We start from the raw sequence: 15,317 nt of genomic DNA, 5'->3' as shown, positions 1-15,317 counted from the left end.
GGCTGATCCTGTCTGGCGGAAGGCTCTGGCTGATCCTGTCTGGCGGAAGGCTCTGGCTGATCCTGTCTGGCGGAAGGCTCTGGCTGATCCTGTCTGGCGGAAGGCTCTGGCTGATCCTGTCTGGCGGAGAGCTCTAGCGGCTCCGGTCTGGCGGACGGCTCTGAAGGCTCATGGCAGACGGGCGGCTTTGCAGGCTCAGTACAGACGGGCAGTTCAGACGGCGTTGGGCAGACGGACAGTTCAGACGGCGTTGGGCAGACGGGCAGTTCAGACGGCGTTGGGCAGACGGGCAGTTCAGGCGCCGTTGGGCAGACGGGCAGTTCAGGCGCCGTTGGGCAGACGGGCAGTTCAGACGGCGTTGGGCAGACGGACAGTTCAGGCCCCGTTGGGCAGACGGACAGTTCAGGCCCCGTTGGGCAGACGGCAGCCTCTGGCCGTCTGAGGCGCACCGTAGGCCTGGTGCGTGGTGCCGGAACTGGAGGTACCGGGCTGAGTACACGCATCTCAGGGCTAGTGCGGGGAGAAGCAACAGGGCATGCTTGGCCCTGGGGACGCACATAAGGCCTAGTGCGGAGAGCAGGAACAGGCCGGGCTGGGCTGGCGACGCGCACCGTATCTCTGGTGCGAGAGGCCGGAACAGGCCGGGCTGGGCTGGCGACGCGCACCGTATCCCTGGTGCGAGTGGCCGGAACAGGCCGGGCCGGGCTGGCGAAGCGCACCGTATCCCTGGTGCGTGGAGTAGGAACAGGCCGGGCTGGGCTGGCGACGCGCACCGTATCCCTGGTGCGAGTGGCCGGAACAGGCCGGGCTGGGCTGGCGACGCGCACCGTAGGCTTCGTATGAGGCTCAGGAACAGGCCGGGCTGGGCTGGCGACGCGCACCGTACACTTAGTGCGAGGGGCCGGAACAGGCCGTACCGTACTGGGGACACACACGACTGGCTGTACCTCGGGATTAGGAACGGGCCGGACCGGACTGGTTACACACCCCAGTACCTCTCGCCGTGCCTCTACACCTTCCTTCCCTGCCTTTCCCAGTCGCCCCCTTAACCTGGTAGCCTCCTGAATCCGTCCCTTCTCTGCCTCCGTCAGCCCCCTTAACCTGGTAGCCTTCTGAATCTGCCTTGTGGCAGCCTCCTGCTGCTCAGTCGCCCAAGCCATGTGCCCCCCCCCAAAAACTTTTTGGGGTTGCCTCCCGTCCTTCCGACGATGGCCCTGCTCCTCTCCTGCCAGGTTCTCCCCCTTCATCGCCCTCCGGTACCGGACGGCCTCCTCCTGGGTAATATGTCCCCAGCCGAGGAGGACATCCACCAACGTTCTCTCCTGACCCGGCGCCTCCTCCGATGTCCAGACCCTTTGCTCCTGGACGCGCTGCTTGGTCTTTCTTTGGTGGGTTATTCTGTCACGATCGTCTGATGAATGAACGGACCAAAGCGCAGCGCGTTGAGTGAACATGATAACTTTAATAAAGTAAAGCACGTAAATACAAAACAAACGACGATTCGTGAAGTCCTCTGCTAAACTGACAGAAACGGAACAATAACCCACAATCCCCACAAGAACACATACAGAATAAATATGGCTCCCAATCAGAGATAACGAGCCGACAGCTGACACTCGTTACCTCCGATTGGGAGTCATATGACTAATCAACATAATTACAACACTTTGACACCCAACATAGAACCAAACCACATAGACTGCACACACCCTGGCTCAACATAATGAGTCCCAGAACCAGGGTGTGACACTTGTGTAGGTCTACAATCTTGTCCCTGACATCCTTGGAGAGCTCTTTGTCCTTGGCCATGGTGGAGAGTTTGGAATCTGATTGATTGATTGCTTCTGTGGACAGGTGTCTTTTATACAGGTAACAAACTGAGATTAGGAGCATTCCCTTTAAGAGTGTGCTCCTAATCTCAGCTCGTTACCTGTATAAAAGACACCTGGGAGCCAGAAATCTTTCTGATTGAGAGGGGGTCAAATACTTATTTCCCTCATTCAAATGCAAATCAATTTATAACATTTTTGACATGCGTTTTTCTGGATTTTTTTGTTGTTATTCTGTCTCTCACTGTTCAAATAAACCTACCATTAAAATGATAGACTGATCATTTCTTTGTCAGTGGGCAAACGTACAAAATCAGCAGGGGATCAAATACTTTTTTCCCTCACTGTATGTACTGTACACGTAGGCGGGGATTAGGAGAAAGGGACTGGTAGCGGGATCCATAATAATAATAATAATAATAATAATAATAATAATAATAATAATAACAACGATAATAATAATAATGATAAAAATAATAATAACAATGATAATAATCATAATAACAACGATGATAATAATAATAGTAATAATAATAATAATAATAATAATAATAATAATAATGATAATAATCATAATAACAATGACGATGATAATAATAATAATAATAATAATAATAATAATTATTATTATTATAATAGTAAAATAGTAAAAAGTAATAGGCGGATATAGAAATCAACCGGGCTGAAAAGTGACTGGTAGCAGGAATATACACTGACTGAACACCTTCCTAATATTGAGTTGCACCCCCTTTTGCCCCTAGAACAGCCTCAATTTGTTCGGGCTTGGACTCTACAAGGCAATGAAAGCATTCCACAGGGAGAAGTAGTTAATAACAATATAACAATATGGAAGAAAATGAAACTCATTCCACGGGGATGCTGGCCGATGTTGACTAAAATTCTTCCCACAGTTGTGTCATGTTGACTGGGTGTCCTTTGGGTGGTGGACAATTCTTGATACACACTGGAAACTGTTGAGCATGAAAAACCCAGCAGCGTTGCAGTTCTTGATACAAACCGGTGTGCCTGGCACCTACTACCATATCCCGTTCAAAGGCACTTAAATATTTTGTCTTGTCCATTCACCCTCTGAATGGCACACAAACACAATCCATGTCTCAATTGTCTCAAAAATAATTTTTTAACCTGTCTCCTTCCCTTCAGCTACACTGATTTGAAGTGGATTTAACAAGTGACATCAATAAGGGATCATAGCTTTCACCTGGATTCACCTGGTCAGTCTGTCATGGAAAGCGGTGTTCTTAATGTTTTGTATACTCATTGTCGTTTCAAATACAAGCAATCTTTTGGACATCAGAGCAACCTTGAGGGAATTATTATTTGAGTCCGAAAAGGATGTTCATATGCTAGGGAAGATATACAAAACCTTGCAGAGAGCATTTCCAACTGACAATCTCTTAGAAAGAAATATAACTGATGTTGGGCCTCCCGAGTGGCGCAGCAGTCTAAGGTACTGCATCGCAGTGCTTGAGGCATCACTACATACACGGGTTCGATCCCAGGCCGTGACCGAGAGACCCATGAGGCGGCGCACAATTGGCCCAGCGTCGTCTGGGTTAGGGGAGGGTTTGGCCAGCCGGGATTTCTTTGTCCCATCGCGCTCTAGCGACTCCTTGTGGCGGGCCGGGCGCCTGCAAGCTGACATCAGTCACCAGCTGGATGGTGTTTCCTCCGACACATTGGTGCAGCTGGCTTCCGGGTTAAGCGAGCAGTGTGTCAAGAAGCAGTGCGGCTTGGCTGGGTTGTGTTTCGGATGACGCATGGCTCTCGACCTTTGCCTCTCCCGAGTCCGTAGGGGAGTTGCAGCGATGGGACAAGACTGTAACTACCAATTGGATATCACGAAATTGGGGAGACAAAGGGGTAAAAGTACAAAGAGAAAAAAAAGGACTGATGTTGGCACAAGATGGAGGGAAAGTTGGAGCATAACTAACAAAATTACAATTAACAAATATGTACGCTTAATCCAGTATAAACTGATGTATAGAATGTATTATACAAGAGACAAAATTCATAAATTCTACAGCACAATGGTCATGTCTCAAGTGTAAAACTAATAATGACTCAATAATCCATGCTTTCTGGGAATGCTATATAGTCCGGAAGTTGTGGGCGGACCTATAAAATTGGCTGTCAGAATGATTACAATGTAAACTTACTTTTAATCCGTCTGTCTGCATATTGCAAGACATGGCATATGGGGGTGTAGTGAGATACCCAATGGGCTGGACGATTCTCTTCTCATCACTCATCTTGAAAAAACGTATACTAAAAACTTGGAAGTCAATCAATCTGCCATCATTGACACAAGCAGCAAACCTTCACTGTGGGGACAATGTCGGCAATCCATTTCCCGATGAAGCCGGTGACGAAGGTGGTTAGATTGTAGATGCTATCGGTGGAGTCCCATAACATGTTCCTGTCAGCGCTAGCAAAGCAGTCCTGCAGCATTGCCTCTGATTCGGACAACCATTTTTCAACAGAGCGTGTCCTGGGTACTTCCTGTTTGAGCTTATTTCTGTAAACAGGAAGCAGGAGTATTGAGTCGTGATCTGATTTGCCGAAGGGGGACGAGGGAGGGCCTTGTATGCTTGCTTGTGGGTTGAGGAACAGTGGTCCAGGACTTTATCACCCCTAGTGGCGAAGGAGACGTGTTGATAGAAGTTGGGCATCACTAGGGCTGTGGCGGTGATTGTCAAGCAAATAACTGTCGGTCTCACTGTAATTGACCGTTAATTAACATAAACACATTTAGCATCTCCTGGCTTCCACACATAGCCTACAAGCCACTGATGCAGACCTTTGGAACATCTACATTTAAAAAAGTCTAATAAATCTATTGTCACGAGTGTCAGTGTAATGCGGTGGATCGAAGTCAGGCGCAGGACACAGAACACAGAAACGTACTTTACTGAAATAAGTAAAAACAATACAGAATACCTCCACACAGGGAGGAACTAACCCGCTCACCAACGACACACGAAACGAAAAACAACCACCGACAAAACACATTGGGAGCCACTGGGTTAAATAGGGAAGGAGTAATCACATAATGGGCAACAGGTGTGTAACAATCAGACAACAGGTGCAACATAGAAACATAGAACATAGATCGGCAGCAGCTAGTATTCCGGTGACGACGTACGCCGAAGCCTGCCCGAGAAAGGAGGAGGGGCAGCCTCGGCAGAATCCGTGACATCCATGTAATACAGCGTACACCTTAACAATAAATCCATGATTTATTTTAGACAGGTCTAAAGAAACATGATATGAAGAAAATGTAGTCTATTTCAGAAGAACAGAATAGCATACTCTGAGTTGTCCTTATGTTATGTCCTGATCTGGCTATGCCATATGGCTGTGGGCTACACTAGTTCATTTAGTAGACAAGATTTGCTTAGAATTCCGTGGCATTATTTTATATTATTTTATAGTGTGAAGAATACAATTGAACATAGCTGAATAAAATTGAAATGATTTTTTCTCCAAACCTTTTGAGGGAGTGCGCACATGCAGCTATTCTGTGTTGAGCGGTTAACAAAGAAATAGGTACTCCAAATGCTTAACTTAGAGTTATTAATGTAACTTCAGTTGTTCTACAAACTTTGGGCTATATGTTTTGATTTTTAATACATTGTAAGGCTGCATGATGCGACTCTAATGATGATTTGAAAAAAGTTGCATGAAAGTCATGAGCTCTGCTTTGTTTTTTGCACAGGCTGTACACACTTCGTCAGTCTCACATTCACAATTTGAGAAGCACTTGATAATGCCTTGAATTTCCCGGCGGCATCCCCTTTGTGTGGCCAAAATGCACCTAAAAAATTAAATGCCTTTTGCAGCCCTTCTCCCTGAGTGCTGCCTGCTCCGAAGCAGCTCTCATCTCACTCACAGGGCTCTCCATCACGTGATCGGTCTTTCTCACAGGCTACAAATGAAGACAGACACATCCGGGACGCAACTGCGCGCGTCCTTATCCAATTCCGAGGTGCATATTGAAGATATTGGAAGAACTTTCCACATTTACTTTTCGTCAGCCAACAAGATGAGTAGGCCTAACGAACAGCAAAAGCACTAGCCTATGTCAATCTACTATCCCCCATAGTACAAAAGTTGACCTATTCTATTCTGTGCCAAACATAGCCTGGGACAGTTGTGGGATGCGATAGATCCCAAATTAATACAAACCCTAGCATCCCAAAACTTTTTTACGCAATGAGGCTGACGCAACAGATCAGAACGTTTAGCTTAAAATGTTGATAAACTATTAGGCTATTTCTTCACATTATAAGCGCAGCAATGCGCACACGGCAGTAGGCTATAAGCGCAAATGTTGCATTTGCGGGAAAACACCATTATCAAAAGGGACCACAAATGTGATTATGCATGTAATGCTTTTATTATAAAGGTGCATTTTTATGGTGAAAATTATCTTCCCCTAACTTGAAACTCACGCGCTGCGTATGTATGTCAGTTAGGCTCTACACCCGTTGTAAAGTGGATTAATGTGCTTCATTTTAAGAAGTTATTTCGTCACTTTTGTTGTGATACAAACCTTATCAAAACATATAGGCCTATGGGCTAGGCTACATGAGGTGTGCGACTATGATTCCAAAAAGTCACACAAAAAAGGCATTGTTTCTTGCCTTAAGATGGGCATCATTCACAAGTGATAATATATAATTCACAAGTGATAGGCTAATATTGTCACCTATCAGACTATTTTTTATTTAATCTTGTCTTTACATATACTAAATAATATATGTGTGAAATTCATTTTGATTTAGAATGGACCATTATCATGCAGCTGTCTCGAAATAGGGGTAGGGGAAAAAATACATGTAATCTCTGCACTTAAATAGCGAATGGAGGACGCTTTTCCTGTGGTTCATTTTCATGCCAGCCAGGTAGACTATAGCCCCTGTTGTAAAGATAAGCAATGTGCTTAATATTTGCTTAATATTAGGAAAGTTGAAAAATAAATATAGAAAGCTGATGGGATCCTCCTCTTTTTAATAGAGGTCATCACTCTGTTTTCTTGCACAATTTTATAGCTTATAGAAATGTTGTGCAACATGAGCTCATGGGTTTGATTAGATTTTCGATTACATTTGCATTGATGTCAGAGTGATTAGCGGGACAATAGAGTGCTGAGTACCACGTAGTTAGCAATTTTGGTAGGCTACTAATGACCATCAGCAGCATCAGAGCTTGGAGAAGCCTAATTACCATGACTAAACGGTCACGTGAAATTTGACTGCCTTCATGACTCGTGACCGCCGGTGTGGCGGTAATACAGTCACTGCAACAGCCCTAGGCATCACTTGTCTTAGTGACGTGGAATTAAAATCACCGGTAACAAGAAAAGCAATCTCCGGGTACATGGTTTCCTGCTTGCTTATAGCCTCGTACAGTTTGTCAAGTGCCAGCTTTTTGTTGTGGAATGTATACAGCAGTCACGATAACAGAGGAAAACTCTCTCGGGAGGTAGAAGGGTTGGCATTTGACCATCAGGTATTCCAAGACGGGTGAACAATAGATCGAGACTACCACTACGATAGAGTCAGCACACCAGTTGTTGTTGATGAAGAGACATAGCCCTCCCCCTCTGGTTGTCCCTGAATCCGATGTCCTGTCCGCTCGATTATATTTTTTCCGAATGCCATGTTTCAGTAAAACAGAGGATATTGCAGTTACGAGCGTCGCGTTGATAGCACATCCACAATCGGAGGTCATCCATCTTATCATGAAGTGACTCTGCACATTGGGGTTATGTGCCTTCCTCAAGGGCACATTGACAGATTCTCCTTGTCAGCTTCAGGAGTTGAACTAGCAACCCTTCGGTCACAGGCCCACCGCTCTAACCACTAGGCTACCTGCTGCACATAACGCAGGTGAGGGCATTGGGCAAATCCCAAGCAAAGATACAGTCGCTGGAAGGGATGGAGAGAAATGAAAGGACGGATTTATAGGTAAAGATACAAATGTTGGACCATTGTCAATCTGTCTGTCGTTCTATTAAAGATGATATGGTTCTCTCTGTTTCACCATTTACTCATAAATTAAGATACTGCTCTGATCCTCATTCATAGAGAACATAAGCGGAGCTGATTTTGCCTCAGAGCAGAGCATTGAAGAGGTACTCTAGATTCTAGAAGGGTTGTAGATCTTTTGTGACATCGAGGCTCACGTGACGATCACATTCATGCACAACAGTTTTTCATTCCAAGGCTGGCTTGAAGCGGAAGCCAGAATCGGAGAATGAAAAATGTGATTGATGCCCACTATTCATAGCATCCAATTAGCCCACACATATGGGGGGAGGGGCATGCTGTGTGTGTGTGTGCGTGCGTGCGTACGTGTGTACGTCAGTGCACGTGGCAACACATACATGTGTGTATGTAAATGCCCATGTGTGTGTAGAAATCCTTACTCCTGCCTCTCTGCTGTGCTGTGTGTGTGCAGTGTTGAAACGAGGCAAGGTCAAGAAGAGTAAGAATGACCTGATCGGTGCTGAGGAGGGAGAGGATCACTTCACTGACATGTCCTCTGTTGGTAAGACTCAACCATCCTGTACTCCTATCTGACTGACCAGACTCAACTGTCTGTCTGACTGACCCCAACCTTCACATTTGACCTCAACTGACTAAATCAACCTTTGGCTGACCCTTGACCTTTTAGATAACAACTACTTGAGCTTGTCCTCACAGCTTGTCTCATGTTCCCCCTCTGGTGACCTTTGGCCTATTCAAAAGTTTTTCTATTTTCATGCATCTTTTTGATGCTTCAATTTATTTCACTGTTATCTCTGGTATGTAACACAAACTAACAACACTTGTTACACAAGGAAACTCTACTTACATTACCATAGTCAGAAGGATTGCTTGTTTTACTGATTATTTGTAGCCTGTAGATGTTGTTCAATTTTCTTATTATACTCTAAAATTATAGTAGCTGGAAAAATCACTCCAGGATAATGGATTCGAGTTTTAATATTAATGAAATTAAGTTTGCTTCACAGAAAAAAATATGTAATTACTTGTCTTTGGGGGAAATACTCCTAACCATGATAATTGAAATGATTTTAGTGTTCACATTAAAGAAACCGTCTGGATTTGTCACGAACGTCGTATGAAGGAGTGGACCAAAGCGCAGCGTTAGTTGCAAACATACTTGCTTTATTTAATTAAAGCATACACACGAAATAACAAAACAATAAACGACTCGTGAAGTCCTCAGTGACAATGACTGAACACGGAACAAAAACCCACAAACACAAAGTGAAACACAGACAGTTAAATATGGCTCCCAATCAGAGACAACCAGCACACAGCTGACACTCGTTGCCTCTGATTGGGAGTCACTCAGTCAAACATAGAAATAACCAACCTAGAACACCCAACATAGAAACAGAACACATAGAATGAACACACCCTGGCTCAACATATAGAGTCCCAGAGCCAGGGTGTGACAGGATTCCTCTCCTGACAACCTCCAGTGGCTGTTTTACATCTAAATTACTGTCATGGGGATACAGGCTTTACACAGTCAAATCTAACATCTACATTTGTCCTGTTCTAAACTAAAGATCCGATTTCACTCTCAGTGAGGCAGATTATAAAACCTTTAATGGAAAAAATTATACCTTTTCAGAGTGGTAAGTGAGAATTGAGGATACATTTTGGTCTTAGTCATTTGAGTCTTATCCATTTGAGTCTTAGCCGTGAAGGTCTTTCAATTAGCAAAGAAGCTCTGATTTATTCAGGTGGAATGTAGAGCGAGAGTCTAAATATGGAGCTTCTAGTGGGTTGATTACAGCCTGAAACAGCCTCAATATTCTTATACGGTTCCCCCTCAGATACAGAAGTACAGACTTAATGCTGGATGTCAATATTTCTTTTTGTAAACTATTAGAACATGTATTGTAATATAATGTTCAAATCACCCTAGACTTGCCGATGATTACTTGATGATGATAATGATAATAATGCCAACGATGATGAACAGTAAATCACTTTTGGGAATGTGACGTGATGGATGACATGATACACCTTTCTGTGCTGACTTCCCTTCTTCACCTTCTTTCCCCTAGCGCCCCCAGGCTCTCCGTTTGGCCGGGCCAGCGTGAAGAGCAGTAAGCTGGAGAGCTCGTCCTACTTCCGCCGCAAGGAAAGGAGAATGCGTTTCTTCATCCGTCGCATGGTCAAAGCCCAGAGCTTCTACTGGATAGTACTGTGTCTGGTGGGCCTCAACACGCTGTGTGTGGCCATCGTCCACTACGACCAGCCTGAGTGGCTCACCACCACCCTCTGTAAGTCACACACACGTGTGTATTCACACCAAGCAGGCACACACGCACATCCACACACACGCACATCCACACACACAAACACACACACACACACACACACACACACACACACACACACACACACACACACACACACTCACAGATGCCTACACACACATGCACAGACACACACACATTCACAATCAAATGGATGATTATCAGTAGCTGATGCATTTAGTCATTGATGGTTCTCCATCCCCCTGGAACCCCAGACCAGGCAGAGTTTGTGTTCCTGGGTCTGTTCCTGTCTGAGATGAGCCTGAAGATGTACGGCCTGGGAGCAAGAAACTACTTCCATTCCTCTTTCAACTGCTTCGACTTTGGTGTAAGTCACCATACATGCCTTTGCAATACCTTGAAAAGCTAATTAATCTATCTCAGATGCAGATGCTAACTTAACTTGACTTACATGGCCACTGGATACATGTTTTATATGATGATTAAATGTTGAATTGATTCTAATGTTAAATGTTGAATGTTGAATTGAATCAATTGATTTAATTCATTGGTCCTCTGGGGAATCGTGGGTTCGATTCCCCGGACCACCCACACGTAAAATGAATGCACTCATGACTGTAAGTTGCTTTGGATAAAAGCGTCTGCTAAATGGCATATACAGTGTATGTATACAGTATACACTACCGGTCAAAAGTTTTAGAACACCTACTCATTCAAGGGTTTTTCTTTATTTGTACTATTATCTACATTGTAGAATAATAGTGAAGACATCAACACTATGAAATAACACATGGAATCATGTAGTAACCAAAAAAGTGATAAAAATAAATAAAAATATATTTTATATTTGAGATTCTTCAAATAGCCACCCTTTGCCTTGATGACAGCTTTGCACACTCTTGGCATTCTGTCAACCAGCTTCTAGGTAAAATAGCCCTTACACAGCCTGGAGGTGTGTTGGATCATTGTCCTGTTGAAAAACAAATAATAGTCCCACTAAGCCCAAACCAGATGGGATGGTGTATCGCTGCAGAATGCTGTGGTAGCCATGCTGGTTAAGTGTGCCTTGAATTCTAAATAAATCACAGACAGTGTCACCAGCAAAGCACCCCCACACCATAACACATCCTCCTCCATGCTTTACGGTGGGAAATATACATGCGGAGATCATCCGTTTACCCACACCGCGTCTCACAAAGACACGGCGGTTGGAACCAGAAATCTCAAATTTGGACTCCAGACCAAAGGACACATTCCCACCGGTCTAATGTCTATTGCTCGTGTTTCTTGGCCCATGCAAGTCTCTTCTTCTTATTGGTGTCGTTTTGTAATGGTTTCTTTGCAGCAATTCGACCATGAAGACCTGGTTCACACAGTCTCCTCTGAACAGTTGATGTTGAGATGTGTCTTTTACTTGAACTCTGTGAAGCATTTATTTGGGCTGCAATTTCTGAGGCTGGTAACTCTAATGAACTTATCCTCTGCAGCAGAGGTAACTCTGGGTCTTCCATTCCTGTGGCGTTCCTCATGAGACCCAGTTTCATCATAGTGCTTAATGGTTTTTGTGACTGCACTTGAAGAAACTTTCAAAGATCTTGAAATGTTCCGTATTGACTGACCTTCATGTCTTAAAGTAATGATGGACTGTCATTTCTCTTTGCTTATTTGAGCTGTTCTTGCCATAATATGGACTTGGTCTTTTACCAAATAGGGCTATCTTCTGTATACCCCCATACCTTGTCACAACACAACTGATTGGCTCAAACGCATTAAGAAGGAAAGAAATTCCACAAATTAACTTTTAAGGCATACCTGTTAATTGAAATGCATTCCAGGTGACTACCTCATGATGCTGCATGAGAGAATGCCAAGAGTGCGCAAAGCTGTCATCAAGGCAAAGGGTGGCTATTTGAAATTTGAAGAATCTCAAATATAAAATACATTTTGATTTGTTTAACACTTTTTTGGTTACTACATGATTCCATATGTGTTATGTAGAATGTAGAAAATAGTAAAATTAAAGAAAAACCCTTGAATGAGTAGGTGTGTCCAAACTATTGCTGCTGAGTAGCAAGTAGTAGCTACTTTGTTATAGTAGCTCTTTCTCCTCTCCTCTTCTCCACAGGTGATAATAGGAAGTATACTTGAGGTGGTGTGGTCTATGATCAAACCAGGGGCATCCTATGGCATTAGTGTACTGAGGGCTCTTCGTCTGCTAAGGTTATTCAAATTCACCAAGTGAGTGAACACACATTTCTGTCCACACATAGGCCTACATACGCTCGCACTCCGTGTACACTCATACAAGATATCAACATACATTCAGAATCAAATGTGGGGACAGTAAGAAGATATTTCTCCACAGAGCAATGTTTAGCATTGTCCCATTCTGTCAGTCTGTAATCCTATTAAAGTTAGATAGGGATCATTTTATACTCACTAGATTAGTCAATAATCATGTGATTCACAACAATGTAGTGGAACATTTCTATCTATTTACCAGTAGCACCACAATCAAGCCTCCCACCGTCCTTTCCTCCCTATGTTCTCCCTATCCATTCACTACTATCTCTCTCTCTTTCTCTCTCTCTTCCTCCTTTCTCTTCTCTCTGCTTTCCCCAGGTACTGGAATTCCCTGAGGAACCTGGTGGTGTCTCTGCTCAACTCAATGAAGTCCATTATCAGTTTGCTCTTCCTCCTCTTCCTCTTCATCGTTGTCTTTGCTCTGCTGGGCATGCAGCTTTTCGGAGGACAGTGAGTATTCCCTACACTCTCCTCCATGGAACCTGACCCTTGACCCCTAACTTTTCACCCTTGACTCCTCTCTGGTCACAAACACACACACACACACACACACACACACACACACACACACACACACACACACAGACACACACACACACACACCACACACCTACCTATCTACCTACCCCCCCCTCTCTCTCTCTCTAATCCCTGATCCAGCACTGCAGTGGTGGCAGACACATTGCCACAGCAGGGACCGGCACAGCAGTGTAGCTTTGAAACCGGGCTGTGTAAAACCACCTGATCTGTGCTACGATGTGTTAATCAAAGGCCTGGCTCTAACCAAGCTCTGCCTGCCGACAGCCACAAACACACCATCTGGCGGAACACTGTTTATTGTTTAGACCAGAGGCCAGTCAAAATGCCTTCCTAATTGTTTAGTCAGGTTTACATTGTTTATGTTGTCATTCGATTTTTACCTCAGCGACCTGAGTCAAAGTAAGCTACCTTGCCCAATATATCCTCGACATTGCAGCAGGTAAGAGGTTAGAGCACTCGAGGGAAACTCCAGTGTCATATTCTCACCTCTCCCAGAATGACGACATTGGCGGATGCTGCGCTCCCATTGGGCTATTTGGATAGGCATGGTCCCATGCTCAATTTAAACTGGCTGTTCCATCATAATGGCCACATCAGTCTAGGCTGATGGATATGTGTGAAAACACTCTGATGTGCACATGGTGCTCAGCTGTTGGGCCTCATGCCTATCATGTGATGAGAGTCTGAATCCATTGTTCTTTTTCCTATAATCACCTGTGTTCCGACTCCTTGTGAAAAGACATGGGCGACAGAGAAAAGGCATTAATAGACTTCTATATTTGAGCTCAGCCAGTGAATGATTGAGTTGATTATACACTGCAGAGGTTGCATCCCTATCAGCCAGCCCCAGACATATCTCTCAATAAAATCCAGGGAGGACGGGAAAGTAAACGGTTTAAGAGAGCAGTCTTCTGCTCCGCAGGGATTTGAATGTCTGCAGGACATAATTGCCTGCAGGGGATTTATGAAAAGCTCTAATCAAATGATAATATCAACAATGGGGAGGATAAAAAGATAATGTTGTAGAAATTATTTTTTTTGGGCTTGTGTTTAATATTCGTTTTTATTCACTTGTTGGAACCTGCCAACTTTGATGCAACTTCATTCCATTGATAAAGTAAGCTAAAATAACAAGGGAATTGTTTTTAGATCCAACCACATTTTTGCCTAGTGGTAGGCCTATTTGGTCCACATGGAAAAGTATTGCCCTTTTGTCTTAAAAACTTCACTCTCATTGGTTATATAGGTTATTGTGTGGTTTTCATGTTAGATATAAACATTTTATTATTCATTCCTCTATTAGATAGAGATGGTGTTTTATAGGTGTGCTTTGTATTGAATCCCTCATGTGCTTCAGGGAGCCTCTCAATACTCTAGTCTAGAGGACTGTGACCGCACTCTAAATTCAACACATTTTAATGGAAGCCGATCCAACGCCTGCGTTCCCTTCTCGTTGTAAACTAGAGCATATTCCTCCCATTCTCCACAGAGCAGAGCTATTGTCTCAGGGGGTGGGGGAGGGGGTGGCAGAATCCATCGCAGTGTATCAGAGCCTCTCACAAGCCTCTGTTTGAGAATTGATTTAATGAAGTCTCTGTAGATGCCTTGGGGGGGCGAAACAACAACATCCAATCCCTATTATCAGAGTAAACACTGTGGAGGTCTGCACAGCGGCACCAGAGCATTCTGCCGCCACTGCCATCAGTGTGCCAACCTAGAGAGAGAAAGGGAACAAGGGAAAAGGCTGCATATCTGCAGGTGGACAATCTACAATTTACCACACCCATACTTAATATCTCACACACACACACACACCACTACCACCGGCTCTCTAAGCAGGGTTCATGAGGAGTTGTTTATAGAGCTGGTAACTGTGATAACCCTATGTGCCCTCCTTCCCATCAAACCATCCCATGCCTAACTTCCTCTGATGCTCTTCTCCTCACACGTCCCCATCACTTCCATTCTAATGCTCTTCCATTCACACCAGTGCTGTCTCTAGCAAACCAATTTCTTAAGTGTACATTGCAAGTCTATCTAGGAATATCTTTGTAATTACTCATTGGAGTTATCGTGTAACCTCGTCAGAATTTTTGAGCATTCAAAGGGAACGGGAAAGCACAACTCAGCATTGAGAAAGCCCATCATGAATGCCCATCTTAAATGACACACATGCATAATATGTCATATGCATTTCTACGGCCATAGACAATAATGCTTATTTGGACATGCATTTATATACACTGAGTATACAAACATTAAGGACACCTGTTCATTCCATGACATAGACTGACCAGGTGAATCCAGGTGAAAGC

The 15,317-nt window shown here is 44.2% G+C and overlaps 1 pseudogene across 1 annotated transcript in view; it reads left to right on the top strand.

Annotated features, from left to right (window-relative positions):
* LOC311127966 (voltage-dependent N-type calcium channel subunit alpha-1B-like) overlaps nt 1–15,317 on the top strand; it is a 209,627-nt pseudogene that overhangs the window by 119,616 nt on the left and 74,694 nt on the right. Inside the window, exons 10-14 of the transcript in view lie at nt 8,316–8,405; nt 9,943–10,161; nt 10,413–10,525; nt 12,284–12,396; nt 12,781–12,912. The product of the transcript in view is annotated as a voltage-dependent N-type calcium channel subunit alpha-1B-like (transcript). The remainder of the gene's footprint in view (nt 1–8,315; nt 8,406–9,942; nt 10,162–10,412; nt 10,526–12,283; nt 12,397–12,780; nt 12,913–15,317) is intronic.

Source organism: Coregonus lavaretus (genome assembly GCF_964263955.1).
Source record: "Coregonus lavaretus genome assembly, chromosome: 4".
In the NCBI taxonomy this organism is placed as follows: domain Eukaryota; kingdom Metazoa; phylum Chordata; class Actinopteri; order Salmoniformes; family Salmonidae; genus Coregonus; species Coregonus lavaretus.
Note: the sequence above shows the minus strand (reverse complement) of the source record. Positions and strands in the feature narration are given on the sequence as shown.